General features: G+C 31.8%; 1 long non-coding RNA gene across 1 annotated transcript; it reads left to right on the plus strand.

Moving 5' to 3' along the window:
• The first annotated feature begins 4,737 nt into the window (after positions 1-4,737).
• LOC115960989 lies at positions 4,738-5,935 on the plus strand. The gene is made up of 2 exons (XR_004085279.1): positions 4,738-4,779; positions 5,625-5,935. It is a non-coding gene; the product is annotated as an uncharacterized LOC115960989 (long non-coding RNA).
• Positions 5,936-15,434: the final 9,499 nt, after the last annotated feature.

Raw genomic sequence — 15,434 nt, forward strand, 5'->3', positions numbered from 1 at the left:
CCATCTACCTATCACAAAAAAATCTTTCTTTCTTAATTTCTTCACTTTACAGTTCTCAATCTTTATCTGAGTCTAGTGAGGATCAATCTTCCTCCACCAGCATCACAATTTATCACCACCTCTTTGGTCTCACATTCTCTATTAGCAGTTATTGATAAGCAAATTTTCAATCTCTCTCAACTAGGAACGCCACCTACAAACCATATCTATTGTTGCATTCTGCTCTCGTTCGACCATAATTTTTTTCATTCAAAACATGAGTTTGTTTCTTCTACTCAAACTTTTTTTCTTTTTGGGTAATATATTTTTGAAATGTGCTTTTAAAATGAATGGAAATTTATATAGAAGAAACTATAGCAAGAAGTTGTAATTATTGTAAACTTCTACAAATTTAGCTAAACAAACATTGTCCTATGCAGTCCATACATGATCCTAACATGATTACGTATTATTAAACCATTTTTTTAAGAACTCGATATTTACAAAAAGAGAATATATAAAGTTTAATGTGACCAATTTGATATGAATGCAAACCTAGGAAGCGTGGACGGCCAAAATCATGGTGTCTGTGTCATGTACGTAGAGTGTCCGTTAATATTAATATTTGAATTCTGACAGTCCAGACACAATGGCCTAAAAAATTGAAGAAGAAAAAGGCCTTGGTGCCGTAAATCTATACTCAAGGTCTTTCACAGCATGTAGAGGATAAGGGTTTTTTGGATACTCTTGATCTGCACTCTAGGCACTCAGAAAGTCAAATGAGTGCTGCTCAAAGCTCAGCAGTGTTGCTCAAAGCCCATTGGCTCTCCCTCCAAGCTTCAGACTTTACTTACAGAGCGTAGAAAGGATGTGATCCACTAATTCCTACAACTTCATTGTCAATGGTAGGTAGCTAACTCCTCTGAGTTCCATTCGCTGTTAGTCTCACTCCTATGTGATTATTCCCTCCATACCATTGTGTCGCTTCTCACATAGCCATCAAAATAGGAGATGCGACTGTGCATGCTTCTCATTGTCATATAGGGACCAATGGTGGTAAAAGAGTCAAGGGCACAAGCCTCTTGGAGGCCAGGCTCAAAGCGCGAGCACACATTTGAAATAGTTACAGTACCCAAGACTAATCACACTGTTTAGCAGCTAAGACTAATCACACCGAGACACCTATAAAAGATTGAGTCATGTGACATAAGTGTGACTTCCTTTTAAGAAAAATATTAACTAAGGCTGTGTTTATTTTGGCTTCAAACTGATTTCGGGAATGATTTTCCGGAAAAGTGGGTGTTTGGTTGTTACTTCAAATTGGGTCAAACTGAAAAGCATTTCCAGATTGACCGAAAATATAGCCAAAACGGTGGAAAATGATTTCCGTTTTCATTTTCACTTCAAATGACTTTCGGCCTTGGAAAATAAAAGAGAGAGAGAGAGAGAGAGAGAGAGAGAGAGAGAGAGAGAGAGCAAGAAGATCGCCTTGTCGGAGCAAGAATACAACTAGATCGCATCGGAGCAAGATGATCGCATTGCTCCGATCGTTCAAACCCACCCTTGTCGAACCCAGTCACCAATCATCAAGATCGTCTCGCCATTTCCGAACCACGCGCAAAGAGAGAGACTGAGAGAGAAAGAAGAGAGAGTAGAGAGATTGTCGCACCACCGATGAGATCGTCTCGCCATCGTTCTCGAACCCACTCGCACCAGATCGCCAACAAACCCACTCGCACCGCGCCGACGAACCCACCACTCCGACAAATGGGTTTTCTTTCACTCAGATCGCGCCATTGATGAATTTTTTTTGGTTAAAATAGTTTCAAGGAAAAAGATCCAAATCAACTGAAAAAGACACTAAAACTGAAACAACAACTCCTTCTTTAACTTTGGGTTTTGTTTGGAAGTTGAGAGAATGTGAGAAAATGTGAGCATCAAGTAGAAAATGTGTTTTCTCTATTATTTTCAAGAATACAACCAAACACCAGAAAATATTTTCTAGAACAATTTTCATAATGCAACCAAACACTTGAAAATATTTTCCTTTCCCGAAAATAGCATTTCCGGAAAATATTTATTTTCCAAAAAATATTTTACGGGAACCAAACACAGCCTAAACCACATATAACATATACATCTATTTCTAAGCTCCAAAGCTATAGTCGTAACTTTAGACATACTTCTACCATCGGGCCTTGTAGTCCAAGTGGAAACTTTAGACATACTTCTGAGCAGGTTCACGCTCTTCTTCCTCTTTTTCTTTCAAATTTTGACAAGTGATTTCCAAAACCATATGCTGCCATGCACCCAATACGCAAACAAGTGAATTCTTACTTCCATTGTCTTTCTCCCTTTTGTTGCCATGATGAATCTAAAACATTTACTTTTTTAAAAGTAAATTTTTAGAATCACTATATCAACAGGACACAAATGCTTTAGATATTAGTGAACTCAAATTGTAAGTAAACTAGTGTGTAAACTTAACTATCACCATTTGGGTTTAATATGTAGAAAATTGGCAAATTGTGGAGATCAGAGATATATAAAAAGTAGACATAATAGAAATTCTCTTCATTAGATTGATTCATAGCCAAATAATTAATTAATTCTTTTTATCCCAATGTAAAATTTAAAACAAATGGTCATTAAAAAAAGGGTGTTTTTTACATATAATGTCATTTAATTAAAGATGATATTTTTCTCTCAGAAAAAAGATCATCAAAGATTATCTCAATTCAAAAATATAAAACTCGGGCATAATACTATTATTATTACTACAGCTTTGAGAATGAATCAATCAAAGATTTCATAAACATGAGAAGCACAAACTATTAAGGACAAACAATTAAGCATTAACTTTAACCATTCGAGTTAGAGAACATTGCACTAGTCTTGTAGGCACATGTACAAATCTAAGGATAATATGAAGAAAAATAATATAGGTCTTCACTATTATTTTATAATTGGGTAGAAGTTTTCTTGAGCAAAACTAACTTTTAGCTTGAAATGTTTCACTCTATCTGGATTTATTATTAATTAGGGAAAAATACAAAAGAGAAACTGATAGACCAATAATGTATTGACCCCTTATGATGAATTAATTGAATAATTAGTCAAGTTTATTAATTAATCAAATTAACATGCAAAATGTGTGGTAGCACAAATAAATCACCAATAAACTAAAGAGCAACGGAAAATAAATTTGACACGGGTGATTTGTTTTCGAATGGAGAAAATCAATATGGCAAAAACCCCACCGGGTTATTTTAAGGTCATCACTTCTGAGAATTCACTATTATCACAACAAATGGTTACAAGTAAATGAATTTCAATACCTTATACCAACCTACAGTTGAACCCTTACCCCAATACCCAATTGAACTTGTTCTGTAGTAACAATCTTTCATTTTCAATGCACGGCTCTCAGTACATGACTAACCAATTGCGTGGATTCTAATACGCGACTTCAATCACCAACTGGAGAAGGATGTTAGTTGCAAAGATTTTCAGTTCATCATATAGTGAAGATCAAGAAGCTCCTTGGTTACAAAACCCTACGGTGTACAAACACAGCAGCTTCTTCAAGAGAAAGATGAATTAGGGCAAATTCTGTCTCTGGTCACAATTTGCATAAACAAAACTTTGCTCTTCACTTGTGCAACTTGTGTCACCTTCGATGGCACTTAAAATAATCCTATATATGTTTAGGGTTGTGAGAAAAGAAGGCCCAAACATACATTCACGGATTAGATGAAAAATAGACAAGAAATTCTGAATTTCATAAACCTCGACAGATACCCTATCTGTTAAGCAGCTGTCAAGCCACGGGTTGAGACAGCTCTTTAAGCCTTGATAGATACTAGCTGTCGAGTTTTAATGAACAGCACTTTCACACTTGATTCTTGGACAGACTTGCATGGTTTTAACACTTGAACTTGAAATCTTATTTCTTGAAGCATTAAACACATCATAGATCTACCCAATTACAACTAAAGTGCGTTTTGTCAAAAAATTAGTCAATTACATAAAATAGTGACATATATTCCTAACATTGAATCACATATGTCCTAACAATCTCTCCCTTTGGCAATCTGTGACAAAATCACAATAAACAAATGAATATATGAGAGAAGTCATAAATCACTCAACTCATACTCACTTGTTAAATACAATAAAATTTATCATAATACAAACTCTTGAAAATCTTTACAAGAAGAGAGTTTATGGCAAGTAGACTTTGACAACTTGTATTTCTGAAACATTTTAAACAAAACTCATCAAAGTATCTTAGTGTGAAACAGAAATAATAGATTGCATACAATAATAAGAAGCATGTGCAGAAAGAAAGAAATGAAACAACACATGTAAAGATAGATGAATATCATACATCAATATATATAAACTCAAATATAAATACAATGTATGTCAAAACGGTCATAAGACCAATATACAAGAACAATGTATCTAAAAAAGAGAGAAAAAAAAAAAGATACATAAAAATCCTCACTACATCCCTTAAAATATGAACACTCCCCTTAACAAAAATATCTTATACTAACTCTCCACCTAAATATGACTACTCTCATATCCAAAACTCCTTCCTCTTTTTGTTACGAGTAACAAAGGGTAAGAGTATCAAGTAGACATCTCGTCAGCACTAGAAGAGCTAGTATCTCCATCCTTATTATCATCATCGTCGTTGGAGTCATCATCGTCCTTCGATGCCTCGTCATCCTCGAATGCCTCAGGAGGAGGAGAGAGCAAGTTTATTTTGGAATGGAAGGATTTTGAAAGAAGGTAATTTTTCAGTTTGCAGTCTCAACCTCCCGCTCTCTAATGCGGTTGGAAAAAAAGAGTCTGGAACAATTTTTTTCAAATATGAATGATTAAATTTGTATGTGATTTTAAAACATTGTCCATTGTGGCCGGATTGTGTTATTATCTTTGTTCTAGACTAGACACGTCTTATATTGTCCTGTTGGCCCAGAGTTGTATCCTATTGTCTTATATTGCCTCTATTTGTTTTTTTTTTTTTTGTTTTTTTTGTTTTCATGTTTATTTATTTTTACTATGATTTTATCTTCAATTTTGTTTTGGTACGAAGTGTGTAATAAGGTTGCGTATGACCTTAACTGTTAAAGGCAATTTATTATTACTGTTACGGTCTTATTACACTTCTGGTATGAGATTGTTTAACCTATCTTTTTAGCTTTATTTCTAGTATTTTTAGCAAATAAGTTGTTCTCACTTTACTTTCTTCTCTGTTAATGTCGCCTTCTCATTGTTGTCTGTTTTTCTTGATATGTTTGTTCCTTCACTGTCTTAAGTTTGCATATCTTCCTCTGTTTTGCATTCATTTTTTTTCCTAGTTGAAAACAAATACAAAACCCATGTGAAAGTTTGAAACCAAATGGTTGTCCAAATGATTTTAGAGAGAGATTGAAGCTCTGAAATAAGAATGGCAGGGGCGGCGTACGCTGTAGTCGGGGGGGGGGGGGGGTTCAACAGGTAGTCAAACCGTTGTATTGAGGAAGGAGCCCAAAGACGAAGCAAATTTGCAATGATTTTAGTTAAAATGGCTAGTTATAAAATTATTTATTTTACTCGTATTCAAAATAATGATTTGGGTTATTTTTATACAGGAAGCAGGATTGACCGGACGCTTGTATTATTAAATCAGAAAGATTTTCTTGTGTCGGTCAAGTTCACGTCATGTTGAACGAATTGAGTTGAAGAAAAATAAGTTTGAGGAAGATTGTTCTTCTGTAGACTTAATTCTCACCACCACTTCGTGTGCTTCATGTCTTTTATTGTTCATATTTTTTTTTCTTTTATTGCGAAATTTTAATGCTCTATAAATATATATATATTTTTTTTGATAGTGGATTAAAAAAGTGGTATAATTGAAATGAATTCAAAATTTTCAATAAAAGTTTTCAAAGTGACATCGTTATTGTGAAGATGTTGCCTGCGTATCACTAGGTTGGCCTTTACCTTTTGAACGTGTTCTATACCTACTATCGTAAGAATATTGGGGATAGAGTAGGAATTAAATTTAGGGGACATAACATCTTCTGTACAGGTGAGAGTTAGATGAATTCCTTGTTCTTAATAATTTTTTCCCAAGAGTGCACTAATAACATGATCATAGCATAAATTAACGTGTAGTAAACTGAGGGCATCTAAATTTTAATAATAAAAAAGTTTGTAGTAAACATATTTTGGAATGAGAGAAAGGAGCAGATGAAGCTGCGTAGATAGTAGACAGAGAACGTAGAGAATGTTTTTATGAATAAGAGATATATGGAAATTTATAAATGAGGAATGATATAATTTGTGTAATATAATCAAGATATAATGATAAATAAGAATAATAAGTGATTTTTTAAGATCTACTCAAATTCAATGCAAAAAATAAGTTGTTAACTCTATGTAGTTAGATCAAGTGTAATATAATTTGTATAATTTGAACCCACGTGTAGTCAGGGATGAAGGCCAAAATGGTTGAATATCACTTTTTTGGAAATTTTTAGAAAAAAAATAGTGTCGAAAATAATTTGCGAACTACCACTTTTTCAAGATCTTAATTTTCAAAAACTCGAGTTCTTCATCAATTTTATCTGTGGCATTGTCGAGTTGGACACTATGAGATTAAAAAAAATTATGTGGTACTTGAGCTTGGTAAACTCAAGTATCATGCAATACAATACTTGAGCATACTAGGCTCAAGTACCTTTTGTAAATAAAATGTAGAAAATTTTATTTCCATCATACTGGAGTTTACCAAACTTGAGTACATTGTAATATTTTTTTTTTTGTTTTGTTTTTCTTTTTTTTGTTTGGGAATCAACAAAAAAAATGTAAAGATAAAGATAAAAATAAGTATTTTTTTTGTGTTTTTATTTATTTAAATAGAAGCATTGTAAAATATAGAGATTTTAATTTCGAAATATGAATTTAATTTTCTATATTAATTAAAATTGTTCTTTGTTTTCTCATAAAAATTGTTCACTGTTTTCTGTATAAACCATTTCTATGATTTTGCATAAAATTATTTTCCGTTCAGAATTACTTAAGAAATTGTTCACTTTCTTTTTTGCATAAATTATTTTTTGTTCACTATTTAAAAAATTGTTCACTGTTTTCTCATAAAACACCTAGTGAAATCGTGTTTTCTAAATTTAAAAGTCAAATCTAAATGTTTTTTCATGTTTAAATTTCATAATAATTGAATTTGTTTTTCTGTATTGATAAAATCTATTTTTACGTTAATAAAATTTGCCCTTTATACATCATGTTTACTGTATTTTCGAAGCTGCTTACTGTATTCATAAAATTTCTTTTTTGCATTAATTAAAACTGTTCACTCTTTTCTGCATAAACTGTTTTTAGCATTGGCGCAATTATTGCACTTATATGGTTTTTGTGTTATTTTTAAATATGTAGCCATATGAATAATGGACAAAGTCCATGAAAGAAAAATGAATGAAAGAAAAATGAATGATTCGTATAAATCACCTAATGTTTAATGTCTTGAAAAATTTAAATTTGTAAAAAAGTTAGAACTAGCAGAACTGTTCATTAAGTAAAACTATTTTCTGCATTAAAGTAAAATTGTTCATTGTTTTCTGCATAAATTATTTCTAGCATTCTGCATAAAATTATTTTCTGTTCAGTATTATTTAAAAAATTGTTCACTTTTTTTTTTTGCGTAAATTATCCTCTGTTCATTTTTTAAAAAATTGTTCGCTATTTTCTACACGCAACGAAATCGTATTTTGTAAATTTAAAAGCCCAATCTGAATGTTTTTTAATGTTTAAATTTCACAGTAATCGAGTTTTTTTTTTTTTTTTTTTTTTTTTTTTTTTTTTTTTTTTTAAAATCTGTTTCTATGTTAATAAAATTTGCTATCTACACATCATGTTTACTGTATATTTGAATCTGTTTACTGCATTCATAAAATCTGTTTTTTTTTTATTAAGTAAAACTGTTCACTGTTTTCTCATAAAAATTGTTCACTGTTTTCTGCATAAACTGTTTTTAGCATTAACGCAATTATTGCACTTAAATGGTTTTCGTATTTTTTTTTTAATATGTAACCATATGAATAATGGACAAACTCCATGAAATTCGAATGGTAAATCACCTAATGGTAAATGCGTCGAAAAATTCGAATTTGTAAAAAAGTTTGAATTAGTTGAATGTAGAAATTCTAGAAAAATTGATGGAAAATCAATGAACGTACCAAATCGTGAAGGTGTACATAAGATGTACAAATAGTCTAGCTTTGTTGAGAAATTTGATTTCGTTGAAAGTACAAAATAATGAAAATTCAATGGAAAAGTATGTACATTAGATGTATAGATCGTATGAATTTGTTTAAAAATTTGAATTCGTTGAATGTACAAAACTGTGGAACGTACCAAATCGTGAAAACTCAATGGAAAATTGTGTATATTAGATGTACAAATATTTTGGACTTGTTAAGAAATTTGATTTCGTTGAAAGAACAAAATCGTGAAAATTCAAGAAAAAATTGTGTACATTAGATGTACAGATCATTCAAATTTGTAAAAAAAAAAATTTAGATGTGCAGATAGTGCAAATTTGTTGATTGTATAAAATCTTGAAGGTACAAAATAAAATTGTGTAAATTAGATTTACAGATAGTCTGAATTTGTTGAAAAGTTTGAATCCGTTAAACGTACAAAATCGTGAAAATTAAATGGAAAACTGTGTACTAATGTATTGATCATCCGCATTTATAACCTCAATTCATGTTTCAAGCATTATAATTTCAGTTATTAGGTGGTTGGCGTTTCAAATTTGATGGAGGTTGCCAATGATGGGAAGCTTTGGAGTGTCTTGGGGAAGGTTGGCTGCTTTCTTGACTTTCCTTTGTTTCAAAATCAATGACATAGTGAGGATGAGAATGAGTACAAGAAAGATAGTCGGAATCCAAAGTAATGTTTGAAATAATAGATTCATGTTTTTTGTTTGGTGATGTAGTAAAAATAGACATGTTTAGAAAATACAACACAAGAATGTGAGTTCATTAACTCGAGCTTTAGGTAGCTAGATCAAGGGGAGACTATGTAGATGGAGACGGCGTTAGATTTGAGAGTATGATATACATGTGGATTTGGGTCCTAGTTACACTTTGTGTAACTCTAAGTTATTTTACATCACTCAATATTTTTTTGTTGGATGTGAATTTTAACAAATCTTTTATTGGGTTAAATTCACTTCTAATACTCTATGTGCTAGCAAAATATACATACGCACACTATAGCTGAGGAGTTATTGTTGGATTCTAATAAAAATATGGTATTATTGCACAGTTATTGCTCGCTAAATTACTTAATTCTTGAACATTTTTTCTCTCTCTTTTATTTATTACAACTCTCTAAGAAAGAAGAAAAAAATTATGCAAAAAAATAAAACCTTTAGAGAGATAAGAGTCTGTTTGGCATCAATTTCAGCTTTTAGCTTTTAGTTTTTGTGCACAGCTTTTTAAAACCTCATTTTTTCCTGCATTATTTTTCACATTTTCAAATTTTTTCAAAGTAGAAATATAATTTAGCACACTTTCAGCAAAAAGTTTAGCAAATTGCTAAATAAGCTGTAAACAGACACTAAGCTTAAAATAGTAGAGCCTTAGAAATAGCAATTATATTACCATTTTGTTTCGGTAGTAACACCCCATGTTCCACCCTGGGAATAATTTCAGGTCATTCCGATTTGTTTCAGCCTTTTTGGATTCAAAGACGAAGATAAAAGTTTGATTGAGGGGATTAAAATATAAACAAAAAATGCGTATCATCTATTTAGTATTAAAAAACTATCAACAAATAAAAAAAATTCAAAATAATTATTTCTTAACATATTAAAATACAATTTATCTATTAAAAGAGAAAACAACCTTCTTTTAAATGACAGAAATCATCAATATTAAATTTGTACTAACTCATTTTTCATAGGTAAAGAAAAATCACAAATAAACAAATAATTATACAAACAAAAAGAGCCAAATACAGACAAAATAGATACTATGTACACAGGTCAGTGTAACAACTCACACTATAATAAACTGATTTTATAAAATTTTAGCAACTAACCATTCAAAGTTTCAAACCAATTCCACTTTAAAAGGCTCCACACAATATATCCAGAACAATAAAAATAAAGACAAACAATCTACTATTGTAAGTTTCTAAACCAATTCCACTTTAATAGCAAATTATTTATTTTATAATAAAAAAATACAACTATTTGGGCGGAAAAATTAAAGAGAAATACAAGAGTCCGCGGGCGAAAATCGCCAAATACCACCATTTTCAGAAATTTATAGCAAAAAAACACTGTTTCGGAACAGATTTCCTTAATATGCCAATATACACGTACAAGAGTCTTGGAAGCGTCGGGCATATCATGGTCGGCAAACTTATAAAACTAAGTACAGATACCACCACAATAGAGTTCACCGTAGCAGAACCACCATGGTCAACCCTATACGAGAAGAGGTGTGAGTTGGAGGTGTATTGTCGATGACATGGGTTATGAGTTCCTAAGGCACGCTCAGCCGAGTTACCTAGAGATGAACCTGCCAACATACTTGTTCATCTTGAACAAAAGGACAATCAAATGCAAAGGCGATTAGACCGTTTTCGTGCAATCCAAAAAGTTATGAAGCATCTAAAGGGGAAGGCACAAGAGCGAGTCATCAAGTCTATTAATGAAGTTACTGCGTTAGATGATGAAAGAGATATTTTAGACTTCTCAGATTCAAGTAATGATGATTTCCAAAAATTTCTACCTACGAACATTAGACGTTGTTGTTAATGTCTACACGTTCTGTGCAATACAAAATGTTGTTGTTAATGTCTGACAACTAATGATTATGTACATTCAAATTTTGCAAATCTAAAAATTAACTGTTCATTAACTGTTGAGTTTACACAATTTTGTTCATTCAACGATTTCGAATTTTTCAACAAATTCGGAAGATCAATACATTAGTACATGGTTTTCCATTTAATTTTCATGATTTTGTACATTTAACGAATTCAAACTTTTCAACAAATTCAAACTATCTGTACATCTAATTTACACAATTTTATTTTGTACTTTCAAGATTTTATACAATCAACAAATTCGAATGATCTAAATTTTGTTTTTAACAAATTCGAATGATCTGTACATCTAATATACACAATTTTCTCTTGAATTTTCATGATTTTGTACTTTCAATGAAATCAAATTTCTCAACATGTCCATAATATTTGTACATCTAATGTACACAACTTTCCATTGAATTTTCACAATTTGGTACGTTCAACAATTTCAACTTTCCATTAAGATTTCACCATTTTGTATGTTCAACAATTTTGAAATTTTCATCAAATCAGGATGATTAGTACATTAGTATATAGTTTTAAATTGAATTAACACAATTTTGTACATTTGACGACTTCAAATTTGGATGATTTATACATCTAATATAATTAATTTTCCATTACGTTTACTCAATTTGTTATGTTCTTCAATTTTCATTTGAATTTTCACGATTTTACACAATCAATGAATTCAAATTTTTCAAAAAATTCGTACTATCTGTACATCTAATGTACACAATTTTTCCCATACCACTACAAGCTTTCGGAGTACACAACTTTTCCCATCTCATCCAAGCCAATTTATGCTCATTATTTTTCTGCCCCCACCAGAATTTTCTTACCATACTATTCAAGTCATCACAAAGGGACTTTAGTAGTAGAAAGCAACTCATAGTATGTGTTGGGATTGCTTGCACAACAGCCTTAATCAGCACCTCCCTACTGCCATAGACAAAAAATTTTCTTTCCAACCAGCTAGTTTGTTGGCCACTCGTTTTCCTTTAATTGTTGGAATGTTTTATGCTTGTTTCTACCCACTAAGGATGGCAAACCCAAGTACTTCTCATGCTGATAGATGATATCTGCCCCAAATCTTTGCTTAGTATCTTCCTGGATCTCCACGACTGTATTGGGGCTAAAAAATAACGAGGTTTTTTGTCTATTTACTTGCTGTCCTGTTGCTCTTTCATAAAACAGCAACAATCTTTGAATTTCTTCACAGTCCACAATGGTAGCATTATAGAAGAGAAGGCTATCATCAGCAAAGAAAAGATGAGTGATGTGAGGGCTTCTCTTGCAAACTTGGAGACCTTGAAGGGTGCCCGCCTCAGAAGCTCTGTGTAATAAGGCTAAAAGACTTTCTACACACAAAAGAAACAAATAGGGAGAGAGAGGATCTCCTTGACATAAACCCCTAGATGGGGTAATACGTCCTTGGTGAACACCATTTATATGAATAGAATAAGTGACAGAGGTGACACAACTCATAACTATAGATATCCACCTAGGATGAAAGCCTATCTTAGTCATGATTTTTTCCAAGCAACTCCATTCAACCCTATCAAAAGCCTTACTCATATCAAGTTTTAAAGTCATGGCTCCTGTTTTCCCACTTCTCTTTTGACTAATAGAATTCATAATTTCAAAAGCAACAAGCACATTATCCATAATAAGCCTCTCCGAGAGAAAAACACTTTGAGGGGTCACACCCGAATTTATGGCATCAAGAAATTCCGGAGTAATATCTAGTTGGGAGTTCGTAAACAACTCTTGGTAGTAATCAATGATCACCTCAGAAATCTTATCCTCATTTTCCTGCCATATATTGGTTTTGTTCATGACGCCCATAATTGTGTTATGTTGCTTTCGACTGGAGGCCTTTGCATGAAAAAATCTTGTATTTTTATTACCCTCCTTCAGCCAGGGGTTACAAGACCTCTGTTTCCACATCCTTTCCTCTGCTGACATACCTCTAGTGTGTTTGACAGCCCCACTGCTCTCTCCTCTAGCGTCCTTTTGTTTTGTTTTTGTTTGTTTTTATTTTTATTTTTTATGCACAATTTTGAAACCAGTAATAATTTTTTACCTAAAATTTATTGTGAAAATGTTGTGGATGTAAAATTAAATAATAAAACATCAAACTGGAACCTACCACAGCTAGAAATAAAAAATATTATGAAAATGTTGTGACATTTTGTTATATTCATAAACTTCTTTTTTGTGTGACATTTTGTTGTGTTCTTAGGTTTCTTTTTTTGTTTAGTCAAATTTAGTAAGCCAAACCTCATTATTTTAGGTACAATTTTCTTCAGTTGGCTTTTTATTTTATTTTTAATTGCACAGTTAAAAGTGGTTAGCCCAATTTAAAACTAGTAGCAATTTATCATCTAAGATTTATTATAAAAATATTGTGGACGTAACATTACTCTAAAATAAAATAATAAAATATCAGACTAGGACCTACCGTAGCTAAAAATAAAGGTGTTGTAAAAATATCGTGACATCTATTCGTTTTTTACTAAGTGTCAAATCTTAAAGAATCAAAACCCTACTTTTATCCTTGGATGAGAGGGAAAAACTGGAGTTTTGAGGGGCTATTGTATGGTCAAGGGCCCAGCCCACATATTGGGCCTTAGGCTTTGGCCGAGAGCATGGTAATCCGAAGACAAATAAATGGAGGTGGCAGAGTTAAGCTTAGAATCTAATAAGTGAAATACGAATGGGAGGGTAGTCTGAGGAGGAATGTCTCCTCGGATAGACTAAGCACAACTCAAATATGTCTCCTAAAAAGTCAAGGTGACCATTGAGGAAGCTCCAGTGATAGGGACGTGTCTCATGAACATACAAGTAGGATGGGAGCTAGGAAATATCTAAAGGAAAGCTGCTGCCACCGCATTTAATGCCCTACAACTAACTTTCTGGCCGCATTTATGTTGAGAAGACCTTGAACAATGTTGTCTTGACTACCACAGCTAATAGAAGGCTAGAGGGGGTGTTTGATGGGACAGGCACTTGAGTGATGGGACCTATATAATGTAGGATCGAGATCATCCTGAGGGACCTATATAATGTAAGAGATCCTCCATTGAGAAGGGAGAGGGGGAAAAATAGAGAAAAGGCACTGTAGCAATCTAAATTGCACTTGTACTCTGTTTAATTGATTTATATGAAAACTTACCTCATCGGACGAAGAATTCATTCAACTCTATGTTCTTTGTTCTCGCTTAATCATCTTCTACATCCATACTAGCTGTTGTCAAATTCATTAAGGCTTAGTTCTTTAACCCACTCTCTACAAATTCATTGTTTTGGGCCTTTTGGGCCTAAGTCCATTCATCCTGAACTGAGTCTCGAATTTGGTCCTTACAAAAGGATATTCATTAAAAATAAGTAAGCTAAACATTGTAGTTAGACTCATAAAATAAGATAATAAAGAATGAAATATGAATAACAAAATCTTTATTGTAGATTATTGCAAATATTTAATTTAATGAAGATCTTCAAAAAATTTTTAGCATATATTATCATTCATTGTGAAAATTTAAATATTGGAGAAAGATGATGACATTATTATCATTCTTTGTAGCATTTTTTTAGTGAGTAGATATTACATTTAGTAAATAAGTTCTGAGAAATTGTCATAGTACATGACTTCATACTTCTTCAACAAAAAAAATCTATATTAATTTTCTCACTAAAGGGTCAGCACGTGTCTTGCACGTGCAACCCACACTAGTATTGTATAATTTGTGTAGAGAAACGTTTAGTCTATAGTATTTTAAAAAAAAAAAGAAAAAAGAAAGTGACATATTGTTATTAATGAAAAAATAATAATTTTTCTAATGAGTTTGAGTTAAAACTAATAACAACATACTATTAATATTTGCTGTAAAAATATTGTAAACATGTTGTCTGCATGTCACTAGGTTGCCTTTTACTTCTTGAATGTGTTGTGCACCTACTATTATAAGAATTTTGGGGATAGAAGTTAGTTGCTGATAATGTAAGTGATGTGCTAGATGCGAACCAATAAGAATTTGCTACTTTAAACAAACTACTAAAATTGCTAAAACTATTACACACACACACATATATAACTAGTCGCTAACCCATGCGATGCACAAGATTATTTTAAACCAAATGTTAAGATGTTCAGATTTAAATATTTCTCTAATTTCAATTATTGAAAGCTGAATTGGCTCTAATATAAGATGAAACATGTAATTATGATGAAACCATCAAAATTTCAATCATTGTAAAAGAAAAAAAAAAAAAACTCGGTTAAATTTTGTTCAAAAATATCGATAGGTCCTACTAGCCAGAATTTTGATCGGAATACAATGATGGTATTTTGGCAATCAAACTTGTAGATAACATATAATATTTTGCAAGAAAAAAATAACTCGGTTTAATTTTGTTTGAAAATGCACCTAGGTCCTTTTGCCCAAGAATTTAGCCCGGATTATATATATATATATATATATATATATATATATATATATATATAAAAGCACTAGTAAAACCAAAAAAACTTAAATAAAAAAAAGAAAAGAAAA

This window comes from Quercus lobata, chromosome 1 (genome assembly GCF_001633185.2).
Source record: "Quercus lobata isolate SW786 chromosome 1, ValleyOak3.0 Primary Assembly, whole genome shotgun sequence".
Taxonomy (NCBI): domain Eukaryota; kingdom Viridiplantae; phylum Streptophyta; class Magnoliopsida; order Fagales; family Fagaceae; genus Quercus; species Quercus lobata.